General features: G+C 43.0%; 1 long non-coding RNA gene across 1 annotated transcript in view; it reads left to right on the forward strand.

Moving 5' to 3' along the window:
- LOC308486741 overlaps positions 1–10,364 on the forward strand; it is a 433,510-nt gene extending 423,146 nt beyond the window's left edge. Inside the window, exon 3 of the long non-coding RNA XR_013991253.1 lies at positions 10,317–10,364. This is a non-coding gene — a long non-coding RNA (uncharacterized lncRNA). The remainder of the gene's footprint in view (positions 1–10,316) is intronic.
- Positions 10,365–22,272: the final 11,908 nt, after the last annotated feature.

A 22,272-nucleotide genomic window follows, 5' to 3' on the forward strand; every position in this document is an offset into this window, starting at 1 on the left:
CGTACTCCATGGGGTCACAAAGAGTCGGACACGACTAAACGACTAAACAACAACATTACCAAAGTCAACCATTGAGAGTGATGCGAGTCCAACTCTATTTTGAAGGCCTGTTTTCTCTCCACCGGGCTCGGGTCTCCTCAACCAGCAGTAGCCCTGCTCATGAACTTGGGGACTTGCTGTAAGTCTTGATGTCACAGCAGGGCTTGCTGTCAGTGCCAGTCATCTGATCGACACTTATACACAAAGCTCTGCATTGGGTGGGGATCAGGCATGTCCAACCGATCAATCACGATCTACCAATTGATCGCTGGGTTGCTTCAGGTCAGTCGCGGGATTAAACAAATTTGACCAACCAACCAGTGGCGAAAAAGTTCAATAACTATGGGGAATCATCCCCCCCCCAAAGCTAAGCTGAACAACTCTGGGTAGATCACTGCCTGGTTTTTTATACTGGGAGTAGATCACAGTCTCTTGGGAATTTGACGTGCCTGAACTAGGTTGTCCCTGACTGGCAAGTCCACAGAGCATCCAATCCAGCCTAATTTGACTCATGGGCCATCAGTACCCAACCCCTTCTCTAAACGCCATACTTGACTTTATGGAAGTCATTTTTATTTGACTTTTTACTGAATGAACCTGGACTTCTGACTTCTCCTTTGCAAGTCAAAGGTGGCCTGCAGCTAAGATCACTGTGGGAATGGCTTATGGAAGTACAAATCATCCCTAGATATCAACATATGGCACGATCTGATGATTCAAATTGCAGTCACGGAACAGATGACATACTGCAGGAGTTGAACTCCTACACAGTCTGAAAAAACTGGGCATGCATCCCTGGAATTATTTGGCTGAACATGGTCAAAATGTTGTCTTTTTCTCCTTATACCCCAGGCTTGACTTCAAGCTGAAATCCCATCTCTAGTCATGGCTATAATATCTTCTACTTGAACGGTTTCCTTTCTTTTCCATCCGGAATTATCTTTTCATTTGATATGAGAAAGATGCTGAATTATTCAGTTTACAACTGAGGACATTCTTTTTGTACTCCCCTTATTCTTATCACAGTACATATTCTTGTGCAGTGTCTTTTAAAAAAGGAAATCTAATTTATTGAATCAAATGTAAAGACTGAAACACTGTTGAATGGCACGCACCGGACTTAATCTGCCCGCCAGCCATTATGTAGAAGTTCAAACAGGATAATGGGTTGCCCTTCGACACCATAGACTTGTATGTCAACCCCACAGTTTTACCTGCTAAATTGCTATTAAAATTCAAAACACAAGCCGTCTAGGATATGCTCTTGCCTTAAGTCATAAAACTGTCACAGGGAGAATGTCTCTGTATATTGACCTACTTTTCTATGCTGTTACCCAGAAGCTTCCCTTCCTTTTAGCATCCTAATGATGTCATACACAAGGGGAACGCTGCCCATATAAGCTGAACCAGCTTGATAAAGAAAATACACTGGAGGGACAAGCTTTTGTGTAACACCGCCAGGCTAACAATTGGGCAAATCGTGGATTGTGTGTGTGTGCGTTTTGGGAAATCAGATGGTTTCACATCATGGTGTATTTCATTTTCTTGGCCCACTGGATCTGAGTCCTTGAAAATAATGGTAAAATCTAATAACTGGTCAAGAATGCTGGGGATGATTTAATTCAGACTACCCTGAAATGTGCACCTATTTCTGCTCAGTTAGTTCTTGAGGCTCCTTGAGGCATGAAGATTTCTTAAACATCTCATTCCATTGCTACACTGTTCTTAGAGTTCAGATACTTCCCCTCCTGTTAAACTCCAAAATAAATGTGTCATTTTTCCTTCTTACAGCTCCCTGCCACCCCCTAAAATCTCCCTCAGCCTCCTTGTTTCCTGCACTTTCTAACTTGAAAAACCACCATGAAATGAATTACCTCACAATTTCCCCTCCTGGGCTTTGACGGAATGATGGGAAGCTGATGAGGCCATCTATTAAGCCCCTGAGATCAGTGCACTTGCTGAAGTCCTTTCCTTTTATCTCTCTTTTTTTAATGCACTGATTTCTTTAAAAGTAGAAAAAACTTCACTCAAAAGGAAAAGAATGAACAGCTTGATGCGCATGCCAGACAGTCTCCCTAGATTCCCACGCTTACAGGAAAGCCCAGCTGAGGACGACATGCCGTTTCCAGGAAGTGTGGGCACCTGCGGAATGTCGACGATTATCAGAGTGAAGGAAAAGAGACTTACAATATCCCTCCTGCCCTTTGAAAACAAAGTAAGTGCCACAAAAACCTGGCATCCCACCCATGAGAATTTCACCAATACTTTCTCTCCGCTTTGATAGATTTTGAATGCAATTTCATTTCTCATTAACTGTTGGAGAATAGTTTTTTTAAAAAAAAATATGCAGGAGAATCTTCTTCATGGCGCTAGTGTAATTGCTTTTTCTGCTTTACCCTTTTCCATTGGTTCCTCTGGGAGGCTGCATTCAACCTTCCACTGTGCTGTCTCTCATTTTCCACACCATCCCTGGGTGTCCACATCAACTCCTATAACTTTCAGTACTATCCATAGACTTATGCTGACATCATCATCATCATCATCATCATCATCAATATTAAATTTAATTTGTATTCCGCCCTATACCTGTAGGTTTTAGGGCGGTTTACAACACAAAGCTACAATATATGAAGCACAAAATACATAATGAAAATACAGTCGTACCTTGGGTCCTGAACACCTTGCGAGTCAAACGTTTCAGTTCCCAAACGCTGCAAACTCGGAAGTGAGTGTTCCGCTTTGAGAACGTTCTTTGGAACCCAAACGTCCGACATGACTTCCGCAGCTTCCGATTGGCTGCAGGAGCCTCCTGCAGCCAATTGGGAGCCGCGCCTTGGTTTCCGAACATTTTGGAAGTGAAACAGACTTCTGGAACAGATTCTGTTCAACTTCTGAGGTCCCACTGTAACCAAAGCACAAAATACATAATAAAAATAATAAAAACATAATCAAAACAAATATAGTTGAAACATAGTCAAAACAAGTAATGATACACACTAATAAACAATACATTCCCAACACAAGAGCCTCTTAAACAATACTCCAGCCGACAAAAACAAAAATCCAAATTAGCACATAACATTTGGCAACAATTTAAAAAACTCCACCCTCCAAATAAAACAGCACTCACCCATGTTAAAAACCCATCTATTAAAACTACAACAATAATAAGAGCTTCACCTTTCTGTTCCAGACCTCCCCTCTTCAGTCTCACATTCCCAGCTCCACAGGTAAGATTCACCTTCTGTTGTGTGGGCAGGACAGTCCCTCCTTTTACCTGGCCAATCCCCTGGCAACGCCTCCCCAGGCGGGATTGGGCAATTGGCTGAGGTAGGCGGAGAGCTCCAGGTATCCAGCCTGGGGAGGATGAAGACAGCCCAAACTACCAGGAGTCGTACTGGGATCCAGGGGGCTGCGCACGACCACACAAAAGGCGCCCCCATTTGATGTGGGGAGCAGTCATTCTGCATGGAAGCTCCCCATGTCATACAGAGATGTGGGGGCAGAAAGAGAAGAGAGTGCTTGGGATGGATGGAGGAAAGCGGGTAACTAAGAAAGGGGCTTGTGGAGAAGCCTTTGGGCCACAAAACTCCTGGTTGTTTTTGCTGCAACCGACTGACGCAACTGTCCCTCCAGTAGTAGCGGCTGACAGAGCAGAGAAGAGCGCAGGCATGAAGGTCCCTGCCAGTAACCCGAGAGGGAAGTGATGAGGTGGCATAGAAGAAAATGTAGTACAGGCACAGTGGCAGATCCAATCCAATGCTCTCTCTGCTGCTCCTAACTGCACCTACCATACCATTGCCTCATTGCATACAGTTTGGGCTTACAACTAATAATAATAATTGTTATTATTTATTTATACCCCACCCATATGGCTGGGTTTCCCCAGCCACTCTGGACGGATTCCAACAGAACACTAAAATACAATAACCTATTAAACATTAAAAGCTTCCCTAAACAGGTCTGCTTTCAGATATCTTCTAAAAGTCTGGTAGTTGTTTTTCTCTTTGACATCTGGTGGGAGGGCGTTCCACAGGGCGGGTGCCACTACCGAGAAGGCCCTCTGCCTGGTTTCCTGTAACTTGGCTTCTCGCAATGAGGGAACCACCAGAAGGCCCTCGGCGCTGGACCTCAGTGTCCAGGCAGAACGATGGAGGTGGAGACGCTTCTTCAGGAATGCTGGACAGAGGCCGTTTAGGGCTTTAAAGGTCAGCACCAACATTTTGAATTGTGCTCGGAAACGTACTAAGCAACTGTACACAGAATTGCACTGGACATTACTTATCTAATGCCCTAGGGAGCCTATAAGGAGCTTGGTAGTTTTCTCCTGGTTCGATTTGCAAGACTTTTCTAGCTTATTTACTGCTATTATATATTTGAGGGGATAGATTTTTTTTTTTTTTAATGTGCAGTACAATGTCCTTGGCTTTAATTATGCTGTTCTAAGCATAGGTTCAGCCTTTCCCCCTTGTAAATAAAACAACACGCACTTGAGATTTTATTTTAACAAGCCATCGATAGCATTTATGTATTTTTTTCCAAAAAAAGCACACAGTAATTGAACTTTGCAGTTCTGCAGACGTTGCTTCCTGCAACATTCTGCACAGTTTTGTGGCTCATCTCCAAAGGCCACAACTGCTATGTCCGGGCCTTGTCAGTAGCAACCAGTTCTTGCTTTGAAACTTCTGTATGATTCTAGCATTATTACTGGGGGCCAGTGGTGGCCAGAAAATGTATTCTGCTTGGATGGGTCCCAAGTCAAAAAATCTGTAACCTGGACAGTGCAACACTGAGGAGTGGAATTGGATGGAATATCACAACACTAGTGCCAACAGAGTATCATGTGACCTATTAGCCCCACTTTGAAGGCTGACAAAGCTTTGTAGGGCCTGTTCAAATTGATGCTGAATAGGCAGATGTTGGGTGAAGGTTGCCTAGACCACACATTGGTGTGCAAAGGGCACTGCTGAAAGGTATGATCCCACACTGGGTGCGTGGGGGGGTGGCATTGTGTGGACACATCTGCTGATTATCCACCCTTCTATTCCAATATTGTTTATTGTGACCTGAAGCAGCTTTCTATTTCCAAGGCACCGAGCAAGGGCTCTTTCCCAGTTCTCATGTGTAAGATCTTTAGCTGCAGGCATCAAGGAAACTCATCTTCTCCACTCTTCGTGACCCCATGGACCAGAGCACGCCAGGCACTCCTGTCTTCTACTGCCCCCCGCAGTTTGGTCAAACTCATGTTCGTAGCTTCGAGAACACTGTCCAGCCATCTCGTCCTCTGTTGTCTCCTTCTCCTTGTGCCCTCAATCTTTCCGAACTTCAGGGTCTTTTCCAGGGAGTCTTCTCTTCTCATGAGGTGGCCAAAGTATTGGAGCCTCAGCTTCATGATCTGTCCTTCCAGTGAGCACTCAGGGCTGATTTCCTTCAGAATGGATAGGTTTGATCTTCTTGCAGTATTGATATACTTGCACACATCTAAAACAGAAAAATATCAAACAGGGATTTATGTTTTAGTCAATTGCTCTGTTTTGACACCAGGAGGAAGCATTTGTAAAGTCTGCAGGGGTGAGGGACAAACCAGAATGGCACCACTCACAGCAGACTTAAGGGAACCTCAATATTCCAGAAGTTAAACAAATATTTAACAACAAAAGGCCTAAGTAAACACTCCTCCCCATCTCTGAGAGAGACAGGGTGTTGGGTGCTGGCTCTATTCCCTGAGTAATCTGAGAGGGATCTGGCTGAGGAGCATAGCGGGTGTTGATTCAGGATCTGTGCTGGTCCCGGGGGCTAACCGCGAGGCGAGGTCCGAGTCCAGTCCGAGGTTGAGGGTGCGGTATGGAGACTGTGTGCCAAAGCTGTAGCTGGGTCCAAGGCGGGGAGTTGGATGGGGTCAGGAACTCTGGCAGAAGAGAAGGACAGGGTGCAGGCAGGAACAGGCTAGCGACAACGTTGCTCCCGCAACCCGGAACTGGGGCTGACTGGCTTTTATCTGCCCCAAGGCATAGGGCGGCCCCGGTCCACAGGTGACTCACCTCTCCTGGCCTGGAGGTGAGCACTCCTCCTGCAGGAACTTAGTTCCCTCTGCCTCTCTGCCCTGAGCCTCTGCAGCTCAGGAGAGGCTGGAGGGTTACCGGACCCAGAGGCAACCTCCTCTTCCCCTGACGGGGCTGAGAGTGGAGCACCTGCAGGCAATGGGTCCTCCATCACCTCAGGGGCCAGACCAGATGCAGCTGGTGCCTGCACCTGAGGATCCAGCACAGATAAGGACCCTTCAGGCTCAGGCCCCAGCCCCGGCTCAGCTGGTTCTGGAGGCGGGGACTCCTGTGCAGGCTGGGATTTCTTAGGTTCAGCCTCTGAGTCTGAATCCCAGGCCATCACAGGGTCCTTTGGAATCAATTCCCCTGACTTCCCAGACTTCACCCTAATGTGAAGTTGTAGAGGTTACTGGGGGTGTGGTAGCAGTGATTACTGGATAGCTGAAATGCAATTGTTTGACCACATTAGCAGGCTCTCCTATACCCTCACATCTTTTACAAGCTCAAGCTAGTTGCATTTTTGGCAAACATAAGAGGTGCTCTGAGTGGGACCAAGGATTACTGAACATACTAGCTAAGAACCAGGGGTGGGGAACCTGTCGCTGTCCAGATAATGTTGGACTCCAACTCCCATTAGTCCCAGTGGTGTAGCATGGGTTGCTGGCATCTGGGGCGGGGCAAGTGTTAGGCCGCCCTGATGGACTGGACTGCTGGGGGTGGGGGCGTGCATGTGAAGCCCAAGCGGAGGGTGAATGGAGCCCACCTTCAACAGACTCCTTGCTCACTACCTCCATCCACCTGCCCAGTAGACTAACCCGCCTGCTGCTGTGCCTCAGCTGCCAGGACTTCGTGCCTGTCATGGGGGTGCCTGTTTGCACCCCCTCAAAAATGTGTGCCATGCCGCCACACCTCCCCCCCCATGCTACACCTCTGATTAGCCCCAACCACCATGACCTATGATCTGGGATGGTGGGAGCTTTAGTCTAACAATAATGATCTGTTAACCAGTATTTGCTGGTTTAGGGAGCTAAGAACCTAGTTATTTGGCCTAGAACTGTTGCACCCTGGAAAAAGGAATCTTAGGATCCTGGAGCTGGAAGCAGTGGTGGACTTTGGGCTTTAACATTTCAGCAGCATCCTGTGCAATGCCCAAATCTGGCAACCCGTGCCTCTCACCGTTCATTGTTTGCCATGGTTGCCCTCACGGCTCAGCACCCAGTGCAGGCGAACTGGATTATCTAAAATAGGATTAATCTATTTCAGTACTCAGAAATGAGGAAGGGCATTTAAATGTAATGTTTTTGGTACTTCGTGTGATGAATTAGATATACAGCATCTACTAACAATAATGGAAACCAGTCCTTTAATCTCTTGCTTGAAGTGCTGAGATGTTTCCTCTTAAGTACAATTCATCACTTTTTCTTTTTCTTTTAGGCAGACTGGACAAGAGAAAGAGGAAAGTTGACTTTCATTGGAATTTTTAGATGGATGCATTTCTAATAAAAGACCATGCTGACTTTTTTGGGTGCTGGCTATGCACTTACGAAATGGGTAGTTGCACAGAATGATTCTTAGCTAGACATAGCCTCTTATCTATTTCTGTCCTGGGAATGGCAAGCTCATAATGATGATTTCAAAATGTCGGTCTGTACCTGCACTTTTATACTGCACCTATGTAATCTGTTCAGTTCTTTTTGAGGCAGAGGAATCATGTAGGTGAAGCAGACCAAAATCTACTAGGGATGGGGAAGCAATTTGATTCAGGTCTCATTGGAAGCTGAATCTATCAAATTTGCAGTTTCTGAAACACTATGTGAATTGAACCACAGCTTTCTTTTTAAATTCACACTCATCCAAATTTGCTGTGCAGTTCACAAACCAAACCATGTTGACGAAAATGCATATATTAGGGGAAAGTGTGCATAAAAAATGAATAATTGGTGAAAATAACACACAAAATTGCATTAGATTCAGGAAAACGGCTTGCAAAAATGGCTACATTAATCAAAACCGCATATAAACATGTGTTCATTAATAGAAATTCACACTAAAACACTGATGAATTTTTGTGACCCCCTACAATTGTCGCAAAATATGGAGAAGTAAATTTAAGATGGTAAAAATGAGAAACGGAGGAAGCCAAAATTGACAGATCCTTCCATCCTTAGTATCCATGCATGCAAACCCAAAACTGACCTGCTTTGCTGCCGTATTATAATCTACGTTTCAGGCCACAAAATTGTGCACTTAAGATCACAAAACCCATGATGCAATGTAGCTGTGAGCAAAGTACACACTGGAAAAATAGTTGGGTATTGGTTTCAGTAGGTTTGTTTGCATGTCATCACCAAACTTCCTCCATGCTCCTTTCTATCGCTTCTGTTGCCATTTGAAAGTGGCATCTTAACACTGCCTGCCAAACGTATTACTGCTACAATCATACCCACAATTTTTTTAAAAAATGGAGGAGGTATGTATTTGTTTTACTTTTTCTGCCTTTAAAAATGATGGGATTTGTTTAGGCATCTCTGCTGGCAGTCAGTGACAACACTTTCATGAGTGCATGTTTCTCTAAGAGGCAGATTAATTTATGCCGCAAACTTCTTTCAAAATCTTAAGACGTTCGCTTTCCGGTTTAAGGACTAACCATCACCATAATGAATTGAGCAAAGAGAATGTATTTATGCTGATTCCCCTCCAATTTTGACATGCACAGCCTTCATTCGCATTAATGAGGCAGACACCACTTTCAGTCAGGGGAGAAATAATGAACAGCCAAAGAGGGCAACTGACACTGAAAAAGTTATTTTGGAAACTTATCTGTGTAAATGTCAGAGGAACTAGTAATCTGAATAAAACCGCGCCGTAAGATGTGGAAAATATCTATGGAATATAAATTCTCTGTATGCGTCTCTGCTTCTCTGACTGTTCTTCAAAGAGGAAATGGAAAGAACTAGTTTCCGCTGGATGCTTTCCATTTCCTCGTGACAAGGCAATAATTTTGTTAAACCCCTCTGATGTTTTCTAGCTTCTTAGGCATCTGAGTTCGACTGTTCTCCCAAACTTAATTTGTTGTTGTTGTTTAGTCGTTTAGTCGTGTCTGACTCTTCGTGACCCCATGGACCAGAGCACGCCAGGCACTTCTGTCTTCCACTGCCTCCCACAGTTTGGTCAAACTCATGCTGGTAGCTTTGAGAACACTATCCAACCATCTTGTCCTCTGTCGTCCCCTTCTCCTTGTGCCCTCCATCTTTCCCAACATCAGGGTCTTTTCCAGGGAGTCTTCTCTTCTCATGTGGTGGCCAAAGTATTGGAGCCTCAGCTTCACTGCCTCCATTTCTTCCCCTTCTATTTGCTAGGAGGTGATGGACCCAGTGGCCATGATCTTCGTTTCTTTGATGTTGAGCTTCAGACCATATTTTGCACTCACCTCTTTCACCCTCATTAAAAGGTTCTTTAATTCCTCCTCACTTTCTGCCATCAAGGTTGTGTCATCTGCATATCTGAGGTTGTTGATATTTCTTCCAGCAATCTTAATTCTGGCTAGGGATTCATCCAGCCCAGCCTTTCGCATGATGAATTCTGCATATAAGTTAAATAAGCAGGGAGACAATATACAGCCTTGTCGTACTCCTTTCCCAAACCTAACAGATGCTTAGTAATAAACCTGTGGGCCACCCATGGCATTCTAGATGCTGTTGGTCTTCAACTCCAATCAGTTCTAGCCAGCATGGTCTATGGTCAGGGATGATGGTATGGCAGGCCACAGGCTCCCCACCCTCCTTTGTAGACAGTACATTAGCTCACCATTTTGGGTCATATAATACTCTCGCTTCAGTAGTCACATACAAAAATATTCATTTGATTCTTCAGTACCTCTGATCCCATTACCCTTGGAAAAAGATCTCTGGTCTCCTGGGATAGTGCAGATTCTTTAACACTACCTAGTCCACAGTGAATGGTCAAGGTTCGGTTGGTTAAAGATGGTTCCTTGGCAAATTTGCTGTGGTGCTATGGAAAAGGGTCTTTCCCACCCAGCCAGCAGAACAAAGAACTGTACAGTAGTACCTCAGGTTACAGACACTTCAGGTTACAGACTCCGCTAACCCAGAAATTGTACCTCAGGTTAAGAACTTTGCTTCAGGATGAGAACAGAAATTGTGCAGCAGTGGTGCGGCAGCAGCAGGAGGCCCTATTAGCTAAAGTGGTCCCTCAGGTTAAGAACAGTTTCAGGTTAAGAACGGACCTCCAGAACAAATTAAGTTCTTAACCCAAGGTACCACTGTATATGTAAATATGAACAAAAGGGGGGAAGGTTCAAAAGGCAATCAGAGAACTAGAGAACAGAGAAAAACCAGGCAGACCTAAAACCAAGAGCAGTTTGATAACTGGGTGTACAAAAACAAACATCATAAGACAAACCTCCTGTCCTCATACTTTTGTAGCCACGAGCTTTGAAGTTATCAAAGAAATCATTTTGTGCCTTGAACAACACACAGAGAGCAGCGCAGTTTTCGTTAAGTGTAAAATACTCTCGCCATCAAAGAAAGGCCTGCTTTGCTTTTCAAGGCAATAGGATATACGTCCCAAACAAACCCTCTTTTGTGCGCCGGAGCCAAACAATCTGAAAAGGATCTTCTCATTCATTCACAAAAGTCAAAAACCAGCGGGGTCAGAATGAGTACAAAGTATTTTGCTCCTTTTCCAATGAGGATGAAAGGCTGGTTTCCTTCCCCTGGGAATCTCTTTATGTGGATGCCAGCTGAAATTGGCATTAAAAACGTGGCTGGCTTAATAGATGAGATGAGGGAAATGAAGCAAGGTGAACTATATAAGCACAAAACAGCTTGAATAAGGTCATTCCTCATTGCTCCCAGCCCTGTGTTGCACTCTGGCTGACCCATATAGGACACAGAAGGTCTAAGAGCATCAGAAGGTTGGCTTGCCAGGTGAGGTCGGAGCAAAACATTCCCCATGGTGCTACTGTGAACCTTTCTGATGCAGTTGCCTCAAGCAGCACTCTGGGAGGGGTGACATATTAGGAACCCGGGGTCCCACTCACCTTCCTGCCTTCTGCCTCCTTGGTGACAGCAACACCCCTTCTCCCTGGGTAGGGGTGCCAATTTGTTTTTTAAAAATATATTTTTATTAGTTTTTTAGCATATCATTTTCAACAGTTATTAAACATACTTTTATATCTTATACAATTTTTTTGACTTCCATCAGTCACATCTGAAAATTTTCCAATCTTTTCCACTTAATTTACATTTCTTACTTTCACTATTACATTGAAGTATCATAACTAATGTCTCTCTTCTTTATCTTCTGTGCAATATTTCATATATTCCTCCTTACAAAACTTATTGTAATCCTACTAGCGTAATTTGTTGATTACAGTTGCTCTTCAAATAGTTCGTATATTTCTTCCAGTCTTCTGTAAATCTCTGGTCCCACAGTTTCCAATCCTTCCTGTCATCTTATCCAATTCTGCGTAGTCCAATAATTTCGTCTGCCATTCTTCTTTCGTCGGTATTTCTTCTTGCTTCCATTTTTGGGCCAACAATACTCTTGCCGCTGTTGTTGCATATAAAAGCAGTTTAATGCCCTGTCTATTAATGTCCTCACTTATAACAGGGGTGCCAATTTGAATAAAATATCAGGGGTCCCGGCTAAGCCCAACTCCATGTAATCGATTACAAGGCTTGGCGCTCACACTCCATTTGAATGACAGTGCCAGTCAACCTTGGGGGTTCCTGGCTCCCTCAAATATTTTAGGAGTTGACTCTTATGTCCCTGGGGCAGCTTCTTCTTACTCACATGTCCCTTTCTATTCTCCATTTAGGCAAGTTCTCATCTCACAACCGCCTGTAAAAACATGGCCTCCTCTCTCCATTCGGAGGATCTCTCTCTCTCTCATCTGGATGCAGCAGATTGGTCTGCAGGAGCCACCCAATTCCACTCCGCAACCTGATTGGCCTACAGGAGAATCCCGGAATTAGTCAATCACATAAAACCCATCCAAAATTGTGTCAACACGTTTAAGGTTTCCTGAAATTAAAATGCCTCCATATGGTCGTGCTGCGAATTTCTAAGAGAGAGGGCCAGGAAGATCTCAGTAAGAAGCAGATCCCGTAAGCAAAGAGAAAAGATTCCACCATTCAAATTTCCATTAAGGATGCAGAGGGGAGGAGACCTCCACAGATTTGAAGGGAGGGAGGGAGGGAGAGAGAAAGAGAGAGAGAGAGAGAGAGAGAGAGAGAGAGAGAGAGAGAGAGAGGGAGAGGGAGAAGGTGTCCCCGAAGGTAAAGGTAAAGGTAAAGGGACCCCTGACCATTAGGTCCAGTCACCAGTCACGGATGACTCTGGGGTTGTGGCGCTCATTTCGCTTTCAGGTCAAGGAAGCCGATGTTTGTCCACAGATAGCTTTCTGGGTCATGTGGCCAGCATAACTAAGCCGCTTCTGGCAAACCAGAGCAGCGCACGGAAACACCGTTTACCTTTCCGCTGAAGCGGTACCTATTTATCTACTTGCACTTTGACGTGCTTTCGAACTGCTAGGTTGGCAGGAGCAGGGACCGAGCAACAGGAGCTCACCCCATCACAGGGATTCGAACCGCCAACCTTCCGATCGGCAAGCCCTAAGCTCTGTGGTTTAACGCACAACGCCATCCACGTCCCCAAAGGTAAGCAGAGACAATTTATGGCTTAAAAAGCACTGACTGCAACCTCCAACAAAGCTGTTATTTAAACATCTGGAAGCTGCTCTTCAAACATCTGATCACCCAGGTCCTTTAAATACCAACCTGTCATCCAGATATAGGAGCTTGTAACATCTTCTATTTTATTAGTGTAGCCCTGGTGAGTTACTTGCCTATTGAGGATACGCTGAAGATTAATTGGGTTAATGGCTCTACAGCGTTTTAAATCGGTAGCTAAATGTTTACTACTCATCAAATAGCAATGGGCTAGAGGGAGAGAATGACAATACGTCTCCCTTTACAGGCTCTGCTGGTCCAATGAGTGTCACTCCAAGCAGTGCAGGCTGATTTAGGGACTTAGTTGACCACTTAGACCGGAACAGATTTATTCCTTAGCGGCACAGTCCTTGGCATGTTTACTCAGAAGTAATCACCACTGCGTTTAAGGGGGCATATGGCCAGTCAGGTGTGCACTGGTTGGCAGCCCTAATCACTTTAAGACTGCAATCCTATGCACACTTACCTAAAAGTAAGCCTACTGGAATAAAGCAGGACTTATTTATGCGTCAATAGGCATCAGGTCAGGCCGCAGAGAGGGATGGATGAATCTCCCAATGTTACAAAGTTTTTCATTTTTCCAGTCGTAAATGCAGTCCTCCATATTTCTGCGCTATTTGCGGTTTTTTTAAAATTTGAAAGGTCTTCATTAAAAATGGTCAGTGCATTAGTGCCGATTTCTCCTAATAAACACATTTTTGTGCTCAGTTTTTAGCAATGCACACTTTTTCTACCAGCAATTTCCCCTCATATCTTGTAAACGGCTTTGATCTTTTTCCTTAAGGGTTATATAAAATTCATGAAATAAATAATATACTGCATTATTGTATGTTATTTTTCATGAAAATATGCATATTACTGTTTTTATCACTTTTCAGTCCAAGATATACCCCTGATATATCTAGATAGCTATAAATCTATATCCATCTACAAAGTGAGTTCTAGTCCTTGAACACTTTTGCTGCAATACATCTGTCACTCTTTCAAGCTGCCTTTCTAGTATATGAAGCAGTTAGTGCTGTAGTTAGGCGATTTTAGACTTTCAACCGAATGGTCTTATGCCCTTTTCCCCATTAGAAGACAATGTGTATTACAGTGGTAACTCAGGTTAAGAACTTAATTTGTTCTGGAGGTCCGTTCTTAACCTGAAACTGTTCTTAACCTGAAGCACCACTTTAGCTAATGGGGCCTCCCGCTGCTGCCGCTGCGCCACCACCTCATGATTTCTGTTCTCGTCCTGAAGCAAAGTTCTTAACCCGAGGTACTATTTCTGGGTTATTGGAGTCTGTAACCTGAAGCATCAGTAACCTGAAGCATCTTTAACCCGGGGTACCACTGTACCCTTATTTCAAAATCTGCTAACCCAGCCTTGCTTCAAGGTCTTGCCCTGATGCCAAGTATCTGGTAAAAGTATCTGGTAAAAGTATCTGGTTTATCTGACTGGTAAAAGTGAAAGGTAAAGGACCCCTGGATGGTTAAGTCCAGTCAAAGGTGTCTATGGGGTTGTGGCGCTCATCTCAATTTCAGGCCGAGGGAGCAAGCATTTGTCCACAGACAGCTTTCCGGATCATGTGGCCAGCATGACTAAACCTCTTCTGGCACAACAGAACACCGTGATGGAAACTAGAGCGCATGGAAACTCCATTTACCTTCCCGCTGCAGCAGTACCTATTTATCTACTTGCACTGGTGTGCTTTTGAACTGCTAGATTGGCAGGAGCTGGAACAGAGCAATGGGAGCTCAGTCCATTGTGGGGATTCGAACCACTGACCTTCCGATTGGCAAGCCCAAGAGGCTCAGTGATTTAGACCACAGTGCCACCCGCACCCACTGCATGCATGTATACATCTAAATTAGCAGGCTTCATGGTTTTCCCCAATCATGAATTTTGCATAGCGCATACACACACAAACATAATGATTCACAATACATTGACAGGTCAAAAATTATTAAACCAATATCATGATACAGAATTGAAACTGATTTTGGATGATCTATTGATATATTCTCCAGCCCTAGCACTTAATCCCTCTGCTGAAATCAATGGGATTTAAGACATAACTAAGGACTCAGCTGTATAGCTGCAAATATAATGTTTTAAGTGCCTTGTGCAAATGTGACACTAGATGGTGATGGTGAGCTAATGGGAAATTCAATATATATTTTAAAACATTTTTTAAAGCATTTTTGCAGCGCTTTTATATATATGTCTAGATTCAGCCTAACTAGTGCCACTGCTTCCACTGAGATCTAAGTGCAACTTCCTGGATCCAACCTCATATGTTTGGCAAAGCAATATTTGTAACAGTGATATTTAAGGTGAAATCCTAGTATAAATGTCTACCCAGCAGTAGAAAAACACAGCATTGCAATGTGTGAAAGTCTCCTTCATGAAAGAAATATGGCTCCCTGCAAGAAGAAAATAATTAAAGGTTTGCACCACTCTTATATTGTACTTTTTACGTTAGCAATGTTTTATCATTTTCCTGCAGATCTCGCTGAATCTTTAATTAAGTCTGCTACCTGCGATATCTAGCTATAGACATGGCTGTATAATTCTGTTTGACATGGCAAGACAGGAAGTTGCAGACACACATAACCCCAGCTCACAATTTAGCACCCTCTCCAAAGCATCTCTGAATTAACACTAATTTTAACAAGGAATTCAATTTGCTACCTTGTGAATATTGGCATGGGGGGAAAAACTACAACGATAGCTCTCTTGGTGTCTGAATACTACCCTGCTTGATGCCACAATATTTAAAAAGCAACACGAATTCCATCAGAATGGCATCTAGCATAACAAGCCATGATTGATGGCTTAATTTGTTTCTTTAATGGTATAGCAAATGGCAGTTTTTGCATCCATTTTTGGCACCACCCTTCAGTTTGACATTAAAAGAGTCTGACAAATATAATTTTATGTGCATTAGAGAGTGTGCGTACGTGGTTTATTCTCGGCTCATTATCAGCTGCCCAGATGTACATGCATGATAATCATTCAATCCAAACAATAATTTAACATTCACATCCTTGCTGCAGAAATACGTTTTCTCAAAAGTCAAATTATCGAAACGGTGGAAGGCAGCAAGAAGGATTTTCTGCTGATTTCAGGAAAAGCTCACTTAAGCTAGGTCTGAAGGATCTGAGGAAAAAGAAAGTACAAAACTTAGATGACCACCTCTCACTTCAGGCCTGTGAGCATCTACAATTACCGTATTTTTTGCCCTATAGGATGCACTTTTCCCCCTCCAAAAATGAAGGGGAAATCTGTGTGTGTCCTATGGGGCGAATGCAGGCTTTCGCTGAAGCGTGGAGAGCGAGAGGGGTCGGTGCTGCCAGGAGCGCGGGCAGCAAAGTTCCCACAAGGCTCCCTAGGCTGCGGATATCAGCCTGCTTGCCCGGAGCACGGGGCGCGCTGAAGCAGAGCGCCCCGCGCTTCGGGCAGATATCTGCGGCTGGGGGGGGGGAATAATTTTTTCCCCTTTATTCCCCCCCCAAAAAACTAGGTGCGTCCTATGGGTCGGTGCGTCCTATAGGGCGAAAAATACGGTAGTTTGATGGGGGGATTATATGGATGTAACATTTTCATGAACATGTATTTATTAATTTTATGGTCCTCCTTTCCATGCACAATGTCAACGACAGCTAACAATGATTAACATAGCAGATACAAGTGCACAGATTAAAACAAGAACAGATTTTTTTAAAGCCTGTGTGCTCAACAAAACAATAAAGCAGCAGATATTTCTGCCTGCATAGTTCGGCTTCCAAACTTGTGCAAGCTGATGACAAAATAAAACACACTACAGTTCACAACCGACAGTCGACATGCTTTTTCCTACAAGGATAATATTGTTAATAATGATAATGGTGATGTTCTTGATGATAATTTACACGCCACACTTTCCCCTGGTGGGACTCAAGGCAGCAAACATATAAAAATGAGAATGGATTAAAACATAGAAAAAAATATCATTAAAAAAGCAATTAAACATTGTTAGAAGTAAAACAATACAAATATATAAAATCTATTCAAACCGTACAATAAAAGCAGCACGACACCAGCCCTTTCATCAAAAGCAATCAGTTCCCCAAAGCCTGCTGGAACAAGAAAGTAGAAAGTCTTCATCTGCTGGCAGGAGACAGCAAGGAGGGAGACAGTGTAGCTTCTATCTATCATATCTATCTATCTATCATCTATCATCTATCATCTATCTATCTATCTATCTATCTATCTATCTATCTATCTATCTATCTATCATCTATCTATCTATCTATCTCTATCTATCTATCTATCTATCTATCTATCTATCTATCATCTATCTATCTATCTATCTATCTATCTATCTATCTATCTCTATCATCTATCTACTGCCTGTCTGCTTTTCTGTCTATCATCTATCTATCTATCATCTATCTATCTATCTATCATCTATCTATCTATCTATCTATCTATCTATCTATCTATCTACTATCTATCTATCTATCGATCATCTATCTATCTATCTATCTATCTATCATCATCATCATCTATCTAATCTATCTATCATCTGTCTATATCTATCATCTATCATCTATCATCTATCTATCTATCTATCTATCTATCTATCATCTATCTATCATCTACTGTCTGTTTGTTTGTCTATCTATCTATCATCTATCATCTATCTATCTATCTATCTATCTATCTATCTATCTATCATCTATCTATCTATATCTATCTATCATCTACTGTCTATCTATCATCTATCTATCTATCTATTATCTATCTATCATCTATCTATCTATCTATCTATCTATCTATCTATCTATCCATTTATCTATCTATCTATCATCTATCTATCTATCATCTATCTATCATCTATCTATCTATCATCTATCTATCATCTATCTATCATCTATCTATCTATCATCTATATCTATTTGCATTTCAGATGCAAGATTGTTATGTATCTAATTATTTTCAAATGCAAACAGTGGACTTCCCTTCTTGTCCTTCCATGGTTCCTTTTATAATCCACTCCCTCTCTTGTTCTAACTTAAACTGCTGAAGTCACTAACATCCTGCTAAGTTAATTGTCTGTTTCTAATAATTTTTCATGTAATCTGGATCCTCCTTAAACCCTTTATCATCTTGATTTCTTATTCTACTGGTCATTCCACATATTCCAACATTTTAAGGTGCCATTCTTCTTTCGTTCTTCTGTTCTTCATTTCTGGATAACAGTCTAGCTTCTTTGGCCAGGGAGTTCCAAAATTTTCCTCAGGGGGGAAAAAAAACTTCATATGCTAAATAGGCCTGAATGGTCTGTGCATATTGGTGTCCTCCCCATTTAAGGAAAGTGCAGTGTAAACACTGACTGGGAAACACTGGCCTGTCAGTTATCAACTAGATAACTGACATGAGTGAGTTCCCACTCTTGACAGGATAGGCCACATAAACTATTCTCAGGGCTACTTAAAGGTAAAGGGACCCCTGACAATTAGGTCCAGTCGTGGCCGACTCTGGGGTTGCGGCGCTCATCTAGCTTTATTGGCCGAGGGAGCCGGCGTACAGCTTCCAGATCATGTGGCCAGCATGACTAAGCTGCTTCTGGCGAACCAGAGCAGCACACGGAAACGCCATTTACCTTCCCGCCAGAGCGGTACCTATTTATCTACTTGCACTTTGACATGATTTCGAACTGCTAGGTTGGCAGGAGCAGGGACCGAGCAACGGGAGCTCACCTCGTCGCGGGGATTCGAACCGCCAGCCTTCTGATCGGCAATCCTAGGCTCTGTGGTTTAACCCACAGCGCCACCAGTGTCCCTTCAGGGCTACTTAGGACATTTTTTAAAAGTGGCGACATAGGATCTGAGTGATTCATGCTTTCGCTTCTGCTATTTCTGATGTGTTCTCCTAAGGAGGTGGGCAGAACCTTAGAAGTGGTGGAAGAAGAAACATGAGTCATGCCTGTTTCCTTTTAGAACATCTGATGCAGCTCTCCGTAGATCATAAATCATACTGCTCTGAAGAAGTATCTGAAGTATCTGAAGAAGTGTGCATGCACACGAAAGCTCATACCAAAAACTTAGTTGGTCTCTAAGGTGCTACTGGAAGGAATTTTTTTATTTTGTTTCGCATACTGCTCATGTCTACAAAGTATCATGGACTGTTAAAATAACTGATCTTCGTTTCGGCAAACTGGTGTGACAAAGTTTGAAACGTGAGATAAATGCTTAAGACAATGAGGCATACATTACCATATATACCGTATTTTTTGCACCATAACACTCACTTTTTCCCTCCTAGAAAGTAAGGGGAAATGTCTGTGCGTGTTATGGAGGGAATGCCTACGGGTGGCATGCCTACGGATTTTCCTCCTCTAAAAACTACGTGCGTGTTATGGTCGGGTGAGTGTTATAGAGCGAAAAATATGGTAATTGATATCTTGAGCTAAGTCATATTTCACTGTTCTCTTTGCTCAGATTCTTTCATGACCCAGTTAAAGTTGCCCCAACACAGATATACTTGTTCACTGAACTACGGTTTTGTAAAGCTGATTTTGAATACTGGACTATGACCTTAATGGTGAAAAGGGAGGGGAACAATGCCTGTTTGCAGCTGAATACATGTGATATAAATTGGTCAGTGTTTGCTGAGGAAAAGGGCACTGAAGGGCACAGATCATATGGGATAAAACACAGTGGTTGTAATGCATCCTACATAAAAATGCTCTCTGCTGGCTTTCTCTACATAATATATCCTAACGATATCGAGCAAACTAATGCTTCTATTAGGAATGGGGGATAAATTTGTCCACTTTGCATTATAACAGAAACATACCTATTTCACAACTTTGATCCATTACATGAACTGAAATGCAGCTATCCTTCTACAACAACAACAAAAATACGTTCAAAAAGCATATATTAGGGGAAAGTATACCAAACGTGTGCATAGATTAGTAAAAATAGCACACAAAAATGGAGTCTGTTAGGAAAAAAATGCTTGGGAAAATACAGACAGATGCAGTATTTCTACACTATTTTTTTTAAAGTTCACAGACATGCAAAAATGGAACTTAAAAATGGAAGAAGAAGAAACTCAGAGAAACCACAATTGATAGATCCCTCCCTCCCTCCCTCCCTCCCTCCCTCCCTCCTTAGTTTGAATATAAATACCTAATGTGGGAGCAAGTGCAATTAATCTTCCACGTATTTTTAAGCCGTTTTATCTAATGTTTTGCTTTGTAGTTATAAACCAAATCGCTACACTTCAGATAACGTTTCATCTGATATGCAATTTCCTTGAAAAAAGCAATTGCTCATGATGGACAAAGTAACAAATGTCCTAATGCCAGAGCTATGTTTTGACAGAATCTTTTGTGTATGAAAGATTGTATGATTGTTCCTACATAAAGGGCAGTGATCTGCTGTGGTTCAATTACCAGTTGAAGGTGCTATGTTGCTTTTAAAATGTCCAGGATCTTGCTTTAATTTATTTGTGTATTAAACTTGTAAACAAATTGCTTCTCTAAACTGCACCTTATGGCCTTGGTTCAGATAAATAGTATATGTCAAAGAATAAACTCAGCTATTTGTTATGAACTCTAAGAGAGCCAATACTTATGTAGCCAAAAGAGTTCCACCAATGCACAACAGGGTGATATTAGCAGGTTGGGGGAGGGGAAAACCTGAAGATATGCAGAAGTTGTTGCTGTTGTTGTTGTTGTTGTTTAGTCGTTTAGTCGTGTCCGACTCTTCGTGACCCCATGGACCAGAGCACGCCAGGAACTCCTGTCTTCCACTGCCTCCCGCAGTTTGGTCAGACTCATGCTGGTAGCTTCGAGAACACTGTCCAACCATCTCGTCCTCTGTCGTCCCCTTCTCCTTGTGCCCTCCATCTTTCCCAACATCAGGGTCTTTTCCAGGGAGTCTTCTCTTCCCATGAGGTGGCCTCAGCTTCACGATCTGTCGTTCCAGTGAGCACTCAGGGCTGATTTCCTTCAGAATGGATAGATTTGATCTTCTTGCAGTCCATGGGACTCTCAAGAGTCTCCTCCAGCACCATAATTCAAAAGCATCAATTCTTCAGCGATCAGCCTTCTTTATGGTCCAGCTCTCACTTCCATACATCACTACTATGCAGAAGTACCCACCCCCCCCGAAAAAAAAATCCTTAGGGAAAAGCCTTGAGTAAGGAAACCCCAAACAGTCTAAGTAGGACTGAGCATGATCAATGGATGCTAACTGGCCATTGTGGGGAAAACTAAGAGGGTGGGGATGGAGCATCCTGGAATAGGGCATGATTAGCTGTCTGGAACCTTGAACTGGATTACTGAACACTGCGACATTTTGTTGTAGGTCCACTTGCTATTTTATATTCCTAACCATAAGGTTAGCTAGTAAGTTCCACAAATTCTGATCTGGGCTTCAGACGTCAGCAGATGTTTCTCATTTATAATAAAGCATGCAATTCAGAAAAGCACTCTTTGTGATCTCAGAAGCAGTGCTGCGATAGTGAAAGTGTACCCTAACATAGGCAACAGTGAAAAATGATACCCAGTGGACAATTGCAGCAATGCATTCATGCTGATTAAACACAGTGGTTTTCGTACTTGAGTGCTGTGTATAAAACAATGCACAATTTGTGCACTAAAAGTTGGTTTCTTTCTTTCTGTTTAATTTGCAGCATAAGAATGTCGAATTAAATACATTCACTAGTGACCAGGCAAGAGTCAAGATGACTGTGTTAGAATTTTCTGAACCCAAGCTTGCAAACCCAATCCAGATTAGTTCCGCTTTGGCCCTTGCAATTATGCACCCATCCATCCATTTTAAAACAAGAAATTTTATAATTGTCTATTGGTGAACACTGAGGCTAAATTAAAGCAGACAGCCAACAAGAAAGAAAACAGGTAATATTCTCCTTTCTGAAGTGGCTGTTGGAATGAGACTACAATGGGTGTGATGGGAGTCTTCTTCAGAATGTCTGATTTCCATGCTTTTGAATGCCTCTCTTGTCATCAACCTCAACATGAAGGTTCCTGAGGTGAGTGCAGTGGTTTCTGTCAATCTTTGGGTGCCAGGCACTATTTTGAATCAACATGTTGGGCCAACACATGACTTCGCCTATTTTCTGGCATAAGTTTGACCACCTCCTGAGATATCATTGCCAAACTCAGTATGAGGGTTCCTGAGGTGAGAGCAGTGGTCTTCACAGACATTTGGATGCTGGCACCATTTTGATTCAAGAAGGTGGACCCAAAGGTGACTTTGGCAGGGCCTCACCCAAACATCCAAATCAAACTATCCATTTATAAATTACAATATTTGGGGGTTTCTACAAATTCCTGGATGGCACTGGGCAGCCCCAAACTCATAAAGCATGTATTAGGTGCAGACCCCATGTGTGGCCAGTGTGGCCTATGACAGCCCTGCCAGATCCA

The sequence above is a fragment of the Podarcis pityusensis genome (assembly GCF_964106645.2).
Source record: "Podarcis pityusensis genome assembly, chromosome: 10".
Lineage (NCBI taxonomy): Eukaryota > Metazoa > Chordata > Lepidosauria > Squamata > Lacertidae > Podarcis > Podarcis pityusensis.